The 15892-nt window shown below is 38.6% G+C and overlaps 1 long non-coding RNA gene across 2 annotated transcripts; it reads left to right on the top strand.

The window, feature by feature from the left end:
- The first annotated feature begins 10736 nt into the window (after window positions 1-10736).
- On the top strand, window positions 10737-14979 carry LOC136285214 (uncharacterized). Of its 2 annotated transcripts, none has more exons than XR_010719401.1 (3): window positions 10737-11094; window positions 12636-12748; window positions 13828-14979. It is a non-coding gene; the product is annotated as an uncharacterized lncRNA (long non-coding RNA). The 2 variants fall into 2 exon arrangements; XR_010719404.1 differs by having other exon boundaries at window positions 13825-14979.
- The last annotated feature ends 913 nt before the right edge of the window (window positions 14980-15892 follow it).

Genomic DNA, 15892 nt, shown 5'->3' with positions numbered 1-15892 from the left:
AGTTCAGGTGCTGCTGAACTTCCAGCTGCTGCAGTATTTGCTTCCCCATTCAGAGCCCTCTTGGTGCTAACTCTTCACTTTCCTCATTTGCCCTCTGAAAATGAGAGCAACCCCAGAAGCCTGCGCTTAATAGAGCAAGAAGGGAAATTTCAGTACTGCTTTGTGCCTGTAACTAAAGCATTTCAGGGTCCTTTGCCTGACTTTCTTTGCCTACATCACAGAGGGGGAAAAATATTCCATATAAGGTAAATTATTTGATGAACTCCCACACAATATGCAGGAACTCCATTGTCATTAAATATAAGACTATGATGAGTGTAATGATGACTGTGGCATTTGTGCAGTCAATGTTGCTCTGTTCTCAGCAGCATTACAGTTATTAAGCTTAAATACATGTGAGATGTCTTGTCATATTCCATCACTGGACTGTGATGACTCTGGAGAATAGCACTGGGCAGATGACGTTGAAGGGTAGTCATGCTTACAGACTGATCCCAATAGCAGCACCCTTCACTGCAGCTGGCACTCAATACATTCCATATTTCCATTTTACTTATCTTCTCCTTGAGGGTTTTGGTAATTCTGCTTCATCTAATTCCCTGTGTCTGAGGTGAGACAGGCAGCTGCAATTCTGCAGGTCTTGGTGTTCATCTGTCCTTACACCTGTTTCCAGGGGACCTATTAAGAGCTAATAAAATTTTCCTGACTACAGACTCCTTAAAAGAACAGAGACAGCTCAAGTTGTCTGAAAGCAGGGTCTTTCTGGGTGCAGTCACTGTCCTCTCTCTTCCTTGGAGTTGTTTGCCATGGACAGGCAGCCTGTCACCTGCAGAGACCTGCTGCCTTGCTGCCATTTATTGCATCCCACCTGGCACTCAGCTCTTTGTCATTTAATGTCTCCAACTTTGACAAGACTAGACTGTCTTTTATTGGTGTAGTGGATTTTTTAAGGCAAAATTATGACTATACGTATGTCCATATGATCAAATTTCATTGAATCTTTTGAAGGACTCCAATTTCCAGTTTCTAGGTTTGAATGCTTAGGTTTGAGTACAACTGGAAAACAAGCTTCATGAGACAATATTCCAAAATGTGGCATAACCTGATGCACTTCCAGAGATTATTTTTATGTTTTGCATGACCAAATTCAGGTGATCTCTGTAAGAATGCCCATAAATGCTTTAATCCTAAATCCCAAACAAATCCTATTAAGCATAATGGAAAGTCAAAAGAGCACAGCAGGAAAATATTATGCAAGGCAGCATCCAGTCTGAATTATTATGAATTTTGGTTAATCTCACTTGCCCTTCTCACTTGAATTTGTCACTTTTGTAAACATAGCCTTTGTAGACTTTAGTCAGTTTTAATTGAAAGCCAATGACAGTAAAGTGCATTTCATACATTTTTAAAGATGTTCCTTAAAGAAAGTGATTTTGCTTAATGACCTTTTCTATTTCTTATGATATTGTAGCAAATAAGAATTTCTGGTTTAGAAAAAGCCATTGTAGGGAGTGGACTGAAAGAACAGCATGTCTTCAAAATGACCTATTTTCAGAAATCACTTGGCAATTTGTCAAAATGAGAGATTTAACTAACCGAGACCAAATTTTAAAATAACTATATAAATGAAATTATTTCAATCTCTTTTGAAGACAGGTAAAACAAACTTCAGAGCATGCTATAAGGATCTGATATCCTCCCAGCCACCTAAAATAAATTACCTTTAGTCTCTATGGTAAAATCATGTAAATCAGCACAGTTTGTACAGCAATCAATCAAGAGTTCCCTATTGCCAAGAAAAAGTGGCATATTTCTGCCACTGATGCATGGCTGATTGGAGAAGACAGGCTTTAAAGAAAGGAGCAAGATTAGGATCAGTTGAGACAACTCTTACCTACTTTGATTCTGAAAGCAAGTTAAAGTTTTTTCCTCAGTCTGCAGGATCTTGATAGCCAGTACTGTCCTTGGCTAAAGGGGGGCTTTTCATCTGGGCTCAAGACTGACCAAGAGTTTCCTGCAGTGTCTTCCTCTCCTCTGCTCATAAGAGACATAGATGACTGATTTCAGATGCTACCTCTTTGAAAGACCATCCTGAGCAAAATGAGATCATTCTCAAAGAGTAGGCAAAGGTTGGGACTGCTCAGAGAAAGAGGCTTGATATAATATTGTACCTTGGAACACTGGAAATAACAGCTGCATATGTGTATTTGGTGAAATACAGCAGATATTATATGGGTATTTGGAGGAGGATAAAATTGGCTTAAAGCACCTAGAATAATTTTTCTCAAAAGTAAATCAAATAAATATTGGATGATAAAATTTTGCAGCCTATAAAACATCATATATCATAAAATTTCACTCATTCTTACCTGAGCATCAGACTATGCAGCCAAAGCACGAATTTGTACATGCAGGCCTCAGCATAGCATTCTTGCAAGGGGTGATTAAGAGTCAGTGATTCTCAAATCCATTATCATCACATGGTTGGTTGCCATCAGAACTGGCTTCAAGATCCAACAATGGTCTTATACTTTCATGCATTGAACTCTTTGATGCTTTTGCACAAAATGTCTTTACATGAAATGGAAGTTTCAGGGTATGACAGGTTCCATGCTGAGACATGCACATGGCTTTTTCCACTGATTAAAGTACTTTGCTGAAGATTTTTCAGTTCCTAAAAGGGAGAGTAGAAATGTGGAAAAAATTCCAAACCAACTAGCACAAAACCTTGTCCCTCTCTGGTGGGGAGCAAGTTAAAGAAGTGAGAGGCAGGGAAGTAAATTATAGCTTTTTTAGCTGCTGTCCTCTCATGTGGCACTGATAACACAGTTCTAACTATTGCTGAACAGTGCTTGAACTGTTCAAGACCTTCTCTTTCTCTTACTCTGCCCTGTTCCCACCCTGCCCAGTGAAGAGATTGGGAGTGGGCAAGAGGCTAGGAGGGCACGCAACCAGGCAGCTGTCCCAAACTCACCACAAACCTTCGTCATGCTCTGTCATGTCATGCTCAGGAGTAAAATTGAGAAGAGGGTAGGTTAGGAAATTTTGCTCACACTCTGAGTGAGCATTAGTCTCTCCATGGGAGAAGGTGAGTGAGTACTGTCACGTCTCATGATTTTCCTTTTTTCTTTCATACCTCCTTTGCCCATTAAACCGTTCTTATCTTGACCCATAAGTTTTCTCTTACTCTTCATTTTCTTCTGCTGTCCCACTGGGCGTGAGGAAGGTAATGAAGTTAGAATAGTGTGGTGTTTAGCTGCCTACTGGAGTTAACCCCCAATAGCTTACCTTTTTTCCTCTGCCTTTTTGGCTCCTCATTAACATGTTTTCTCTTTGTTTTTAAAATAGTAGCTTAATCTAGCTAGACATTAGGATGTTTATAAAATACCGGCTAACTGATATTTCATCTGCACATCTGTGGCTGCTTGAAACAAAGATGACAGTTTAGGCTTGCAGCCCCAACACTTTCCTTTAGCTCACTCAGAGTATAAAACATAATTTTACTTTACTACATAGGCTGATGTAGAAACTAGACATTTTTGGGATCAGTAAAGAAGAAGCAACTTCTTGCAACTGTGATTAGGTCAGGTTCTAGAAAGAAGGGAAAACTCAGTTCCTGGAACAGCTCTTCTGTTTGGTTTTTTTTTGGAGTTGTTTTAATCTAGAAGAGAGAAATTGACACTGAACAGGGCATTGCAGTGTGGTTAATAATGACATTCATAGGTATTTATTTTACTTTCCTAATCTGCTGCAGCTGCTACAAAGTAGCTTTAGGTTTTCTGTTACACCTTAATGGACAGCAGATTCTGAAAGAGGCATACTTCTAACTGTTAAACAATATTATGTTATAAACCTCAGCTTAACCTCATCTTTATTTTGAATGGGATTTTTGAGTGGTCCAGTGCTCTCAGTATGAAAATATTAGGGCCACAAATCTCCTGTGATTCCTTATAAGAGTGAAAAACACAGTGTGGCTTATGTGCAGTAACTCCTGCAGGAGTCTATGTGCAGTTCATCTATTCAGCATGAAGCCATGCAGGACTTGCAAACTTTTCAGGAGTACATGAAGGGTTTGCTTCTGTTAAAAAGTACTACGGAACTTCTAGTGCCTGACAGAATTATGAAACATGTTGGAGCCCTGTGGGGTATGAGGCTCTACCACAGGTTCTAAGCATGGCAGATGAGATTAAAGAAATGCCTCTGACTTGTCCTTTTCTCACCTATACCCCGTTCACTGCTTTATTTCTGGGCCTACTGGTACCCACAAACAGTAGCATTTCAGTTGAAAAGGAAATAAATAAAATTGGATCAGCTCTCTAGAAATTTCACCGTAATAGTGATGAGTATTTAATAGCATTAGTTTGAGTTGCCATGTAATGAAACCTATTCTGTAGTCAAACCTGATGAATGGAAAATAAACAATAAAGGTATTCTACAGTCATGACACTGATCAGATATTTTGCACTGTCCCAAGAACAATTAGTTAAAAGAATGGGCAAATGGTGAGCATTACCACTCATAAAGTACAGAGTCCATATGTATGTTGGTGAAAGTCTTTGAAAATAAGTTTCAGAAGCTAGACCTGCTGTCCATGGTACCCAGAGATAGCCTGAGTAACTTCAATACCTAACTAGCCAGATTTAAGCCCAGATCATTGTAAAACAGTAAAAGGAAGGGTTTTTGGACCTATTTATTCTTATTCATGCATTGTTCTTATGCATTTGTAATGGAAATAGAGGAGATCAGACGTTATATTGCTGTAAGATGACACTAAAATAAAATAGCTAGAGATTGGCAATCGGTGTGTAAGAGCAGTTATTGGAGAAACAATTAGATATAAAGCATGCTATGGAAGATTCTCCATTCTAGATTGTCTTGCTTAATTGCTTTGCCTCAAATATTGAAACCTCTGCTGGTGCTATTTCTGAGCAAAAAAAAAAAATAAATAAATTGATAAACTAGATTTATACACCCTCAGGCAGATTTTCTTTTGAATGGTGTGAATGAACAGCAGAAAGGATTGCACCTAATTTTTCTGTGTTCAAGAAGATATTTATAAATGAAAAAAAAAGTAAGGACTAGCTTAAATGACATGTTCCTTTTTAGAATGAAAATTTGAAACCTAATTCTGTTGTTCTAGTAAATATGTTTTTGAATGTGTAAAATAGGTGATTTCTAATTGAGGACCAAAAAAAGTGATGGAGCCCAATTCTGTTTTGATCAGTTATAGCTGACGTAGTTTGCCATATTTTCTCTGTGAAGTGTTTGCAATGTGCTTTAGTCATGTTGAAGTATTGCAGTTTTGACCTGTTTCGATTTCTTATTTCATTGTAGCATCTTATTTTAAAGCCCAGATTCTGCAGGGTAACAAGATTAGTCTTCTGCACTGCAAGAGTGAGCTAAGAATGATTGAAGACAAACCAGGGATAGTGTTAAAGTGCTTTCTTGTTATGTCTTGGACAGCATTGCAAGCTGGAAGTATTTCTCCATAAGAGTAGGGCTACAATAGCATGACATTGCTTCAGAGTTAGTGCAGGTATCTCTACAGAGTGCAGCACTATGCTGTGTTGACAGATTTATTCACAGCTTTGAACACACTTCATCTGAACTTGCCCATGCTTCTTTTTATGTTCCCTTGCAAACTAATCTTTAATGCTCAAAGGAGCAGGAGGCAAAACTGCCAGCACTGGTGGCCAGATTATTTCTCAAAGTAGATGCAAACAGCAGCCTTACTGTGGTGTGAGTAATACAGCTGTGCTGAATGGTTTAGATACCCATAATGGCAGTGTGACCTGTGAGTGCATGAAAGTCATCACATACCTGCTAGAACCTTGCGCTATGTACGGCGTCATATATATATACATACCGGGCTGCTGTTACACTCAAATCCCCCTTGACTGAGATTAGGGACCTATAAGTTGCATGAGAGGCTGCCTCACGCCTTATGTAGGTACAGAGCAGAGGGAGCATCACAGAAATAACTTAACATAGTCAGTCTGATGGTTTTTCTCCCAGTTACTCAACTTGATCATGGAGCAGCACAGCTCTGTGTAAAACTGTTTGGGGTTTTTTTGCCAGGTTCTTGATTACAAACAGCCTTTGGGATGACTCTTGAACAGTCATCCATCACAATATAACAGCTTCTTTCTAGAGAGGTGATGAACATGACATACTGGTTAATCTCTTCATATCTGGTAGGCAGCTCTAGTCCCTTTGCTTGGGTGCACTGGAGAAAATGAGATTTATGCCAATGTCACTTTTATGTAATTAGAACTCAAATCTTTAGGAGCTTTGGCCAATGCACATTGCAGTGAGGCTGCTGAAACTTCTGTCTGAAAGGCTCTGGTAGAGTGGGTTTGCCTAGAATTTCCTGACAGGCATAATTATATATAATGTCACTCGTGCTGTTTACAAAACATAGCATGGGGTGATAGTTATTGCTCTTGAGAAGTCTGCAATCTTTTCTGAAGTCATTTTTAAATATGATTCATGTGGAAAATTGGCATTTGCAAGCTTTGTACCTAGACTTCCTATCCCTAGGAGTCTTTCATTTGGTTGTGTTCTAGAAGTACAATATTTTTAGACAGTAATAGGAAAGTATGGTGAAGGGAAAATAAACAGAAACAAGTTCATTTCTGAGAATAACAGTGGGCCCAGAAAATCTTGGTTTTTCATATCTGAATCATTGTACCTTTACACTGATGACTCCACTACTTCCTCTGGCTACTTCCATTTAGCAGAGAGGGGAATTCCACCCTTGCAGTATCTTTAACTTCTGACCAGCTGAGCACATTCATGGGAAAGCTTTGCTATCAGTTCTCTTGTCTTTTGTTTTCATTCTTGCCATGCTCAGGAAAGACATTTCATAAGATATATTGAAATTCATAGGAGTCTTCTAGTGTAGATTTAGGGTCTGTAAAGATTTTTTCTGTGGCCAGATTTGTGACTCCACCAGTTATGGGTCTGTGACATGAGATCAGAACATTCTCATCTGAATCTGACTCAGAAAGCCTAAACTAAAAAAAAAATCTTGTTATTTCAATAGAAGTGCTTTTTCCAGAACAAAAGCATGTTCTTCAACATTATTCGATGCTTTACAAAAACTCCCATCTCAAACTCCATCCATTTTTCCTTTTTTAACTAATTCCAGGTATTTTATCCAATATGATGTCCATAGCATGTGGCAAAAATAATCTAAGCACACTTGAAAACTTGTGAAATAAAAGGCAAAATGAGATCATATGAATGAATAATAAAATACAATCAAGTCAAGACTGGAGCACAGATCTACAGATATTGTGCAGTTCAGCACTCTCTTAAAAGCAAGGTCTTATAGTCATTAACCCAGAACCCCGTCAGGTTGTGTCCTAAATATTTTCAGTTGACTCCACTTATCAGGTAAACCTGTTCCCAGGTGTACCTAGATTTGGTGAAGTTTTTTCAGAAACTTCCTCTGAGGCAAAATATAATACTGGCTTACAAAACCTGTGGGTGAATGGATTTTGCCCATTCATTTTCTCAGACTTGGTTTATTCACATTGCTGTACATGAAATACAAAATGCATGTTGTAAATGTTATAGTCAAGATAATTAATGTTACAGAGAGGACAAGGGATGCCAACTGTTCAGTCAAAACTTAATGTTCTGGTTCTTGATACACAACCAACACGTTTTGGTTCTTGATATTTGAACCAAGATTTCCTATTTTTTAGGAGGCAGCAGTTGTTACAGGATGATCTTTTGCTTAAGGATCCCACCTGCTTGCACCTTCAGGAATATTGGACAATGAGGAGCAACCTTTCCTGTTTTTTCTTTTGTCTGGTAGGAATGTTTTCCCCCTGTCTGGTAGGAGTATGTCTGTTCATGAGGGTTCACCAGGAAAAGGAATGGTATAAGAGGCCTGGCAGCCTTGTTGCTGTCCTTTTGCTATTGTGATGCAAGATCTCCTGCTGATGATACATCTCTGCTGTTGGCTTGCCAGAGCACAGATCTTCTGGGCTTCATGTTAGCTAACAATCATCAATCTTACTCTTGAGGGCAATATCTCAGGACCTGGCTTCTCTTTCTCCAAACAGACTATTCTTTTAACCTTTGTCATGCTCTTACTTCAAGTACTTGTAAACACACATGCTTTGCTGTTCATATTTCGTTTGTACAAATCTTAAAATTTCCATGGAAAATATCTACAAGTCAAACTTGCCTCCAAGTACGCCTCATGGCCATGAGCTTATTACACAGCCATGTTTCCTCGACTCATACATGTATCCATTAATAAGAATATTCAGCAGCAGAAGATAGTAGTGCCAATGATTTAGTGCCACTCCTTGTTTGAAACTGTCTGCAAACCTCAGGAAAAAATATTCAAATATCCTTGTTTATTTTAGAGGAAATCAATGGCACATGACTTGAGGGGAAAGTGTTCTAATTCATATCTGCAATTACTCTCTATTTTGGAGAAGACTTCCTCTCTGCTCAGCTATTTCTAACATAAGAACTATGGTAGAAATAGTCATGTTAAAATATTTTTGTTTAACTTTCTTAATCCCATGGCGCTATGAAACTGCTGCTTTTTCTGTCATTTTGACATTTCACTCCTTTCAAAAATTTGCCTAAGCACAGTAATTATTTCGAATTCCTCTTCTGGCAATTGATTAGAACAGGTTCGAAGGATAAAACAACATTTTTAGTTAGGTTGAACATTAGTTTGAACCCACAATGCTTGAAAATAGGAAATGCTACTTGCAGTTATTAAACCAAGGAACGCTTCATCAAAGCCATCAAAAATTATCAAAATCTAGGAGGTGGGTTACTGTTTGTCTTGAAGAACAGACTAAGCATGAAGACTATATTCTTATGGCTCTTCTCAGAAAAAGTCCTCGGTGGCCTTTCAGCACTGCTAAATAAGAGATAAGATTATTATTTCCCACACTGGAAAATACAATTTAATTATTTATTAAATATAAAACAGTATTATCAAGCCAATTACATAAATCTACAGAAGTAGGACTATGAATAAAATCTTTTTCAGCTAGTTTATACAAAGACCCATATTCTGCTGAAAATCATTGTCCTCATCTAGACCAACCTTCCATGGAAGCCAGGGCATGTCTGTTTGTTGGATAAGTACTTTAATATGTAGGCTGAGTAATTTTGAATTGAAGTGTAAAGACACTTCAGATCTAAAACTACTTAGCAAACTAAATAGATTTTAAATATCCTCATTGGTGAGGGAGGAAATTGAAGGCATGAATGCTTCTCTAATAAATCATCGTATGTCATCTCTCTTCTGTAACAACCTTGTGAAGATTCCAGCTGTAAAGTACCTGCTTACACAGCTTGGTCAGCGCTATATACATGCTGAAGTGTTTTCCCTTGCTTCTACTGTTTCTGATGCAGGTGGGAATGCTTGACCTTCTACAAGTGTCAAATCTGCACTGCTGAGACACTTCCTCCTGGTTTGAAGACTCTGAAAAAAGGGCATAAGAGGAGTTCAGATTTCACTGTACCTTGCCTAAAGAAATCCTCAGGCTTCTTCTTTAAATTAGCAAGTTAATGCAGAAGTGTCCTGGTTCCAGTCAGGACAGGGTTAATTTTTGCTGTGGACAGGAGCGGGCATGGATAGGACCTGGAGGTTACCCTATAACACCTTACATCATTTTCCAGGGGCAGGGGAAGGGGTCTCTTCTTGGTCAGGGCAGCATGGCTGTGATCCATGTATTCCCACTTTTCTGCATGGTGAGCATTCATGTGTGCATCATTTGCCTCTCTTGTGCACTCTGTTATTAATATTGTTGCTGTTGCTGTTTGTTTTCTTATTTCATTGCTATTTCCAATAAATTGATCTTATCTCAACCCATGTTCTTTACCTTTTGTGCTTCTAGTTCTCTTCTCCAGCCCACTGAATGGGGGAGAAGGAGAGGAAGCAGGGAATGAATGACCAGCACGTGGTTTAGAGTGTTTCAATGGGAACACTAAATTGGGGAATAACATTCTTAAACCACAACAGGAAGGAATCCAGCATTTTTCTGGGCTGAATGTCTCTGTTTTTTCCTCAGTATGAATTACAGCTGAGTCTGCACAGCCTACTTCATCTCCTCTCTGATTAAAGTGATGTTGCTTCAAAATCACTTTGGGGAATGAATAATAATAATAATAATAATAATAATAATAATAATAAGGGGTATGAATTCATCCTGCATCTCTGTTTTTGAAGAAGAATTCAAGCTCCCCATGATATGTCAATGTAGGTGGTACTGTTGACCAGTAAGTCAAAAGAAATTTAAGAGTTAATTATTCCTGCAGGACTTTAGCCTCAAAAATTCAAGCTGGAGCTCCTGTCACACCAGAAGGTTCCAGTGAAAGCTTTAACAGAGAGCAGCAGCATCTCCTCCCGCATCATCCTTCCCACCTCACACCACACTGCCTATATATTTTGACGTGGGCTTTGTTCGGTTGCTGGGCTTTTTTTCTCCATGTTTTTCCAAGGCTTCTGTGCCTGAATTAGCTTCTACAGAAATGTAAAGTATGTTTTGCTCAGAAAAATGCTGTCAGGAGTCTCCTGAAGATCAACCTTATAAAGCTGTGGGAGGCTGGGTAACCCAGCCTTGTTTTAACCTCATCTCTGCTGCAAGTGTATTTCATATAAGGAGCACATGAGCTCCTAGGGGTTCCATCTGCAGCTCATTATCTTTTGTCTCCCTTCTCCCTCAGCACCTTAGAGGTTTTGAGGACCATGATATTGACCGGAATTTATGACTGCTCATGTCCATCTACTGATGAGGTGTTATCTTGTAGCATAGTTGTAATAAATCTTAACTTGAGTAACTACCACAGTACTTGACTTGCTTCTGTTAATTGAAGGCTTGCAAGCAGGCTGTCTCAGCTCTCCCATTAGCTGCACTCCCAGTTGCCTGAAGCCACATGATATCCTTGTATATCTTTGTATAAACAAGGTTGTGTGGCATTTACTATTTTTATTTTGTCAACAAACTAAGACCAACCTTCACCTCTTCTCTGTATATCCTGGGTTTCTATTGTATATTCTGCTCTTGTCCAGTCCCTGTGGATAAAACAACTGCAGCATGCACAGAAAAGGTGAGATTTCCTCTTATCTAAATTGTTCGCATGCATTAGTTAAAAGCTACCTGACCTCTGAGGTACCTCACTAGCAAACCCTTTTCCTTCACACCTCTTATTACCTCTTCACTGTTTCCTATTTTTGAGCTAATTTTCTATCCTAAAGCTATTATTTTAACCTGTGTACCATAACTCTCTGCCTTATTCAATTATCTTCAGTGCGGAATCTTATTACTCTTTGAAAATGTAAGTGTATGAAGCACTGCAGTTCCCTTACTCCTGCTGCAGCAATATTATCTCTTAAGAATGAAAGTGAGTTAGTTTAAGCAGGACTCCTAAGGGTCCATAATGGATATTTAGAATCAAATTATTCACATGAAAGTCTTTATTAAATGTCCTTTATATCATTTCTTCACCTATCCCCCTTCTTCCTTAACTATGCTAACCAGGCTGTAATTTGTTTGTCATAATATACTTTTGAGGCTTTTTTTGTTCAATAGTAGTTGTAGGTTTCCTGTTTTCCAGTCCTTTGGAGTATGTCCTGTGAAGAGAAAACAAAGCTCTGTCTCCTTTGTCCTCTGGAAAGTTTGGAGCAAAAAACCTGTTTAACAAATCTGCCATCTTCATCCTTGTTGCCAGTTCTCTACTATCGCTTTTTAGTGGACCAATTTTCTCGTTTATGATCTGTCAAGTGAAAATATATGTGAAAAATCCTTTATTTTAGTTGAGCATTGCCTGGCAATTTGGATGTTTGGTTTCCTTATTTTGCACCTTTAACCAGAAAGAAACATGCTGCCATTTACCCCGGTAACAGAAGTTAGTAACTATTGTATTTGTCAGGCATTTTATGGATTGCTACTTGAATAAAAGTTCTTTATCATAACCCCTGCTATAAAAAAGGGCTGATGCATTTCCCACCTTTCTCAACAAAAAGCTCTGCTCTCTACAAGGCTGATATAAACAGATCATCTTCTGGGGGCCCTTTCCTGCCTTTTTAACTCCTGAAGGGCTTTAGAGGGAATGGGTAGCACTTTATTGGAGAGTATGGAAGCTTGAAAAAATAGATAATACCAGTTACTCCCTGTATCTGTCAAACAGAATAGAGAAATCAATTTACATTTAACAGCACAATTCCTTCAACAGTTATGAGAATCAGTATAGACCCCAGTTTAGCTGCTTCACCACATGTTTAGCTGGAGCTCTTTTATGAGGAAGTAATGGTATTCTGAGATCAGCACATGTTAAATCCCACTGAATTTACCATGAGGGAAAGCTTATTTCATCTAGGTCATACCTGTATTATGAATGCTTTAAAAGTGGAAAATCTGAAATCTCTCATTCGTTTGCAATCTCCATATAAAATGGAAGATGGTTGCTTAAACTTAATAAGCCTATACAAATCAGGATTATCTTATACATTCTTTCGTAGAGCAAAGTCATGAAAGAAGATAATTTTCAAAACCTTGACAAACATGGAACAGATTTTTATGTATTTTGTAAATGGGTTTGTCCTCTTTAGGATGAAACTTTAAAGCTTGTTTTGCTCTCTCCTATTTCAGCAATTTTAGAGGATCTGTAACACTGTTCCTACTGGCAGAGTGGGGAAGAGGAATCTGCAATTCTTACATAAGCACTGGATCCTCAATCAGAGATTCTTCGGAAATTTCTTCAGGTTTTGCATTTGTCCTTATGATACAGAATGATAGAATATGCTGAGCTGTGAGGGACCCGCAAGGATAACCAAGTCCAAATCTTGGCCCAGAACAGGATAGCCCCAAGAGTCACACCATGGGCCTGAGAGCATTGTCCAAATGCTTCCTGAACTCTGTCAGGCTTGGAGCTGTGACCACTTCCCTGGGGGCCTTCCAGTGTCCAGCTGCCCTCTGGGGGAAGAACCTTTTTCTAATTTCCAACCTAAACCCCCCCAACAAAACTTCAGGCCTCAAGTCCTGTCACTGGTCACCACAGAGCAGAGATCAGTGCCTGCCCTTGCTTTTCCCCTCACAAGGAGGATTTAGACTGCAGTGGAATCTCCCTTAAGTCTCCTCCAGACAGAACAGATCAAGTGACCTCAGTCACTCCCCATGCAGCTTCCCCTCAAGGCTCTTCACCACCTTCATTTCTCTCCAACAGATCAGATTCCTGACAGGCACTAATCTAAAATCCCAAATCTTGCTAAAAATAGGACTTAGACTATTATGTGTAAGTGTTAATCCAAAGAAGAGATGGTGTTTTTCTGTCAGAACAATTTTGTGAAAGAATGCTGATTTTTGGTAATATTAGAAACATCCTTAATAGCTTTGTCAAGATGATTAATAACAAAACCAGGTTTCTTAGGTATGGAAAAATAGTTTGGTTCTGACTTCTATACAAAGTTATAATGCAGCATAATAATGCTAAATACAAAAATGTCTAATATGATTAATGGATAGCAGGGCTAAATGTATTCTCATGAGACTTGCAGAGGGCTGCCACCCAAGGGGACCTCAAAAGGGTAGGGGAGTGGATTGGCAGAAAACTTCTAAGTCTAGTAAAACCAGCTGACTGGGAGGGAATAAGTCTACATGTGCAATTGTGCAGGTGTGGATGAATCAGGAGAATTTGCTGCATGCTCTGGTGGCAAAGTTGATCATGTAGGAGGCAGTGTTGGCCAGGATGTAACTGCTGGGTTGAGGGAAGGGACTGTTCCCTACTCTCCAGCACTTGTGTGTTGAAAGTACTATGCCTGGTTTTGTCTCTTCCCACTAGTAGAGACTAACACAGTGGAGCAAGTCCAGGGGACAGCTGCCAGGATGGTGAAGGGGCTGGATGATGTGACATACTGAGAAGAAGACTGAAGGCCCTGAGACTGCTTATCCTGGAGAAGAGATGGCATTTGAGGGGATCTTCTATTACCCGTAGGAGTTCTGCTAGAGAAGATGGAAAACAGGGTCTTCTTTGTGGTGCACAAGATATTGAAGGCACAATGGTTAGGTGTTGTAAAGTGCTGCAAGGAAAATCATGGGTTATAAAGCAAAACTTTCACTATGACAGTGGTCAAACACTGGAACAAGTCATCTGGAGAGGCTTCAGAACTCTTAAGAGCCTGACTGGGCAAGACCCTGGTAGCCTCACTTGACTCTGAAGTCAGCCTTACTTTGAGTATAAAGTGAGATTAGATGGCACTTGAAAGTTCTTTTCAATCTAAATAACTCTGTGAAAAATTGTGGTAAAGCTTGACACAGACCTTGATCAAAATTTTGGTAACATGGATTCTTCTTTTGTTTTTCCAGAATGGGAAGAAATGTTTATAATTCTACAAGTGGAGAAAATTGCTGCAAAACTCTTCCCGTCAAAATTGTAGTAAGATTGCTCATGATTCAGTTTTAAAATTGTCACAAATATAAATGAGTTTAAATATGATACTTCTACCTCTTTTTTAGTTCAAGCCAATAGTGTGTTGTCATATACCAGTGATAAATGTGCATTTTCCTCCTATTTCAATCCATGCCACACTAAACAAAAAACAGTAACACGAGTTCTGCAGTTGAACTCTAATTTGTTAATCATGTTTCCTAGGGCAGTGCTCACAGACCACAAGAAATGACAACCCCACTGTGTTAAGTGCTCTACCAGCATATTGTATTGTTTTATACTACAGAAAATGTCATTTTTCCTAATCACGTGATATCTGGAGTTCTATAATAAGAAAAATAAAAGTAAAAGGGGTTTTTTTGCCCAAGTAGTGGGTTTGAACGGCCAGTGAGTGCTTTTCTATAGTTTGTTCAAAACCAGAATTATTTGTGTGCATGTTCAAGAAAACCTCAGTGTTCATTTTAAATCCTTGTATATTCATAGAAGTATTAACAACTGCATATAGGAATTAAGAATCTGCATGTAATGGTTTGTATTTGGTGGGTTATATAAATTAAATGGTATTATTCTTGGATCCTGTTTGAAAGCTTAATGCAATTTGTATCACAGAAAATGTGCATTGCAACTAGCTGCACATTGTGCTTTAAAAGTTGTGCTAGTTCCACAAGTTAATTTAGAAGGTTGCATCTTGTATTGCAGCACTTGGTTTTAATAGAGAAGACTGGAAGTATTTACAAAACCAAGATTATTTACTGAAGCAATTTTAGAATACTTTTAATGAAGTATGGATAAGGATTCTTCATGTTGCTTGGAGAATTCATAAATAGGAAAAAATATTATGAATCAATCCCTTGGTCCTCTGAAAGATCAGAATACAAGCAAAGATCAGCCCTATTTTATTTTTCCTTTTAGACCAATATTCCTCTAGGATGTAGGTATGCTCCACAGGAGCACACCTAAGTATTACTTGTGCAGCTGGCAAAGGAGACAGAGTCCCCGATAGTTGTTTAAGGAAATCCAAGTGAATTTTAATTCATTTTTCAAAGAAAATGTTCTATTAGAGGTTACTTATTAATCTTGCTAATGTAGAAGCCAATATTTTAAAAAACCCAACAAACAACTTCAAGAAAAGGAAGTTGGTGTTAAAAGTGCTGATAAAATATAGAATATGAAAGACTATACTCTTGCATCTTAGGTTTGATGGAAGTCCTTGCCAAGGACTGTTTCAGTGAAGTTCAGGAAACAGAGGGCAGACTTCAGAGAGCCTAACCTGGAATTGGGGAAGGGATTAGAAAGAGTGTATTTCATAAAATGAACAAGGTCATGCAAAGTAATTGTGAGAGAGATCAGCAGAGTCACAGGAGAGACAGTAGGCAGGAACTAAAAATGAGTTATTTAGCCATACTCACTGCATGATATGGGGAGTGATATGTGTAAGCCAGAAGAGAATGATATATTAAAC

This window comes from Chamaea fasciata, unplaced genomic scaffold (assembly GCF_029207755.1).
Source record: "Chamaea fasciata isolate MVZ Bird 193981 ecotype frontalis unplaced genomic scaffold, bChaFas1.0.hap1 SCAF_1, whole genome shotgun sequence".
NCBI classification, from domain to species: domain Eukaryota; kingdom Metazoa; phylum Chordata; class Aves; order Passeriformes; family Sylviidae; genus Chamaea; species Chamaea fasciata.
Note: the sequence above shows the minus strand (reverse complement) of the source record. Positions and strands in the feature narration are given on the sequence as shown.